We start from the raw sequence: 4037 nt of genomic DNA, 5'->3' as shown, positions 1-4037 counted from the left end.
GCGTCCCAATTGCCATGCCAAGACTCGAGGAGAATCCCGAGGTGTCCCTCGAACCTAGGCAGGAGTCCTGACGTCACTGAACAAACACGTGTCTGGAAGGGCCCTCCCCATCGTAACTCGAGAATATACCCCAGGTTCCGGCCGCAACTCGAGAAAAACCAAGAGACTTCCCCTCGCCGCGAGATGAGGCCCGATTCCACTGCACTGCGTGCAGAGCAATTGCGTGTTCCACGTCAAACGTGAAAGGAGCCTTGATTTCCTTGATGACACTCCAGAGAAAACCCAGGATCACTGTCTCAAGTCTAGAGGGAACCTGAGGTCACTGGAGCAACACGAAAGGGATCCGTGGACCCCAAATCAACTCGAGATGACAGCTTAGTCCCTGGCTTCGACTCAGGAGGAATACCAACTTTCCACAAGCACCTCATGAGGAGGCTTCTCTCAGCTACAGGTATGTGAGAGGGACCATGAGTTTGTGGCCTCAAGTGGAATGGACACCGAGATGTTGTCACTCGAAGTAAGGCCAGATATCCCTGCAGTGAAGTGAATGCAGGCTCGTCTTGCATCTCCCAAGGTGAAGGGATGTCTGAATCCCATGTGGAGACCACATAGAAAGACCTACTTCTCCGCCTCATCGCGACCGGAGGCCTCACATCCTTTGAAAGCTCGAGAGGTCCGCTGAGATCAATGCTTCCAAAGGAGACGAAGCCTGACTCCTCTTGAAAATGGATATGAGTCCCAGGATCCCTGTGGCTCGTCGAAAGGGACACTGGGTCTCCCGCTTCACGTGGAGACGCGTCCCAATTGCCATGCCAAGACTCGAGGAGAATCCCGACGTGTCCTTCGCACCTAGGCAGGAGTCCTGACATCGCTGAATAAACACGTGTCTGGAAGGGCCCTCCCCGTCGTAACTCGAGAATATACCCCAGGTTCCGGCCGCAACTCGAGAAAAACCATGAGACTTCCCCCTCGCCGCGAGATGAGGCCCGATTCACCTGCACTGCGTGCAGAGCAATTCCGTGTTCCACATCAAACGTGAAAGGAGACTTGATTTCCTTGATGGCACTCCAGAGAAAACCCAAGATCACTGTCTCAAGTCTAGAGGGATCCTGAGGTCACTGGAGCAACACGAAAGAGCTACTTGGACCCCAAATCAACTCGAGATGAGAGCTTTGTCCCTGGCTTCGACTCAAGAGGAATACCAACTTTCCACAAGCACCTCAAAAGCAGGCTTCTCTCAGCAACTGGTATGTGAGAGGGACCCTGAGTTTGTGGCCTCAAGTGGAATGGAAACCGAGATGCTCAGACTCGAAGTAAGGCCGGATATCCCTGCAGTGAATTGAATGCAGGCTCGTCTTGCATCTCCCAAGACGAAGGGATGTCTGAATCCCCTGTGGAGACCACAGAGAAAGACCTAGTCCTCCGCCTCAACGCGACCGGAGGCCTCACATCCTTTGAAAACTCGAGAGGTCTGCGGAGATCAATGCTTCCAAAGGAGATGATGCCTGACTCCTCTTGAAAATGGATAGGAGTCCCAGGATCCCTGTGGAACGTGGAAAGGGACCCTGGGTCTCCCGCCTCACGTGGAGACACGTCCCAATTGCCTTGCCAAGACTCGAGGAGAATCCCGAGGTGTCCCTCGCACCTAGGCAGGAGTCTTGACGTCGCTGAACCAACACGTGTCTGGAAGGGCCCTCCCCGTCGTAACTCGAGAATATACCCCAGGTTCCGGCCGCAACTCGAGAAAAACCATGAGACTTCCCCCTCGCCGCGAGATGAGGCCTGATTCCCCTGCACTGCGTGCAGAGCAATTCCGTGTTCCACATCAAACGTGAAAGGAGCCTTGATTTCCTTGATGGCACTCCAGACAAAACCCAAGATCACTGTCTCAAGTCTAGAGGGATCCTGAGGTCACTGGAGCAACACGAAAGGGCTCAGTGGACCCCAAATCAACTCGAGATGAGAGCTTAGTCCCTGGCATCGACTCAAGAGGAATACCAACTTTCCACAAGCACCACAAGACGAGGCTTCTCACAGCTACAGGTATGGGAGAGGGACCCTGAGTTTGTGGCCTCAAGTGGAATGTACACCGAGATACTCTGACTTGAAGTAAGGCCGGATATCCCTGCAGTGAATTGAATGCAGGCTCGTCTTGCATCTCCCAAGACGAAGGGATGTCTGAATCCCCTGTGGAAACCACAGAGAAAGACCTAGTTCTCCGCCTCATCGCGGCCGGAGGCCTCACATCCTTTGAAAACTCGAGAGGACCGCGGAGATCAATGCTTCCAAAGGAGACGATTCCTGACTCCTCTTGAAAATGGATAGGAGTCCCAGGATCCCTGTGGCACGTGGAAAGGGACCCTGGGTCTCCCGCCTCACGTGGAGACGCCTCCCAATTGCCATGCCAAGACTCGAGGGGAATCCCGAGGTGTCCCTCGCACCTAGGCAGGAGTCCTGATGTCGCTGAACAAACACGTGTATGGAAAGGCCCTCCCCGTCGTAACTCGAGAATATACCCCCGGTGTCGGCCGCAACTCGAGAAAAACCATGAGACTTCCCCCTCGCCGCGAGATGACGCCCGATTCAACCTGCACTGCGTGCAGAGCAATTGCGTGTTCCACATCAAACGTGAAAGGAACCTTGATTTCCTTGATGGCACTCCAGAGAAAACCCAAGATCACTGTCTAGATTCTAGAGGGATCCTGACGTCACTGGAGCAACACGAAACTGCTCAGTGGACCCCAAAACAACTCGAGATGAGAGCTTAGTCCCTGGCTTCGACTCAAGAGGAATACCAACTTTCCACAAGCACCTCAAGAGGAGGCTTCTCTCAGCTACAGGTATGTGAGAGGGCCCCTGAGTTTGTGGCCTCAAGTGGAATGGACACCGTGATGCTCTGACTCGAAGTAAAGCTGGATATCCCTGCAGTGAATTGAATGCAGGCTCGTCTTGCATCTCCCAAGACGAAGGGTTGTCTGAATACCCTGTGGAGTCCACAGAGAAAGACCTAGTCCTCCGCCTCAACACGAACGGAGGCCTCACGTCCTTTGAAAATTCGAGAGGTCCGCAGAGATCAATGCTTCCAAAGGTGACGATGACTTGAAAATGGATAGGAGTCCCAGGATCCCTGTGGCACGTGGAAAGGGACCCTGGGTCTCCCGCCTCATGTGGAGACGCGTCCCAATTGCCATGCCAAGACTCGAGGAGAATCCCGAGGTGTCCCTCGCACCTAGGCAGGAATCCTGACGTCGCTGAACAAACACGTGTAAGGAAGGGCCCTCCCCGTCGTAACTCGAGGATATACCCCAGGTTCCGGCCGCAACTCGAGAAAAACCAAGAGACTTCCCCCTCGCCGCGAGATGAGGCCCGATTCCCCTGCACTGCGTGCAGAGCAATTCCGTGTTCCACATCAAACGTGAAAGGAGCCTTGATTTCCTTGATGGCACTCCAAAGAAAACCCAAGATCACTGTCTCAACTCTAGAGGGATCCTGAGGTCACTGGAGCAACACGAAAGGGCTCCGTGGACCCCAAATCAACTCGAGATGAGAGCTTAGTCCCTGGCTTCGACTCAAGAGGAATACCAACTTTCCACAAGCACCTCAAGACGAGGCTTCTCTCAGCTACAAGTATGTGAGAGGGACCCTGAGTTTGTGGCCTCAGGTGGAATGGACACCGAGATGCTCTGACTCGAAGTAAGGCCGGATATCCCTGAAGTGAATTGAATGCAGGCTCGTCTTGCATCTCCCAAGACGAAGGGTTGTCTGAATTCCCTGTGGAGACCACAGAGAAAGACCTAGTCCTACGCCTCAACGCGAACGGAGGCCTCACATCCTTTGAAAACTCGAGAGGTCCACGGAGATCAATGCTTCCAAAGGAGACGGTGCCTGACTCCTCTTGAAAATGGATAGGAGTCCCAGGATCCCTGTGGCACGTTGGAAGGGACCCTGGGTTTCCCGCCTCACGTGGAGACGCGTCCCACTTGCCATGCCAAGACTCGAGGAGAATCCTGAGGTGTCCCTCACACCTAGGCAGGAGT

The sequence above is a fragment of the Dama dama genome, chromosome 27 (assembly GCF_033118175.1).
Source record: "Dama dama isolate Ldn47 chromosome 27, ASM3311817v1, whole genome shotgun sequence".
NCBI classification, from domain to species: Eukaryota; Metazoa; Chordata; class Mammalia; order Artiodactyla; family Cervidae; genus Dama; species Dama dama.
Note: the sequence above shows the minus strand (reverse complement) of the source record.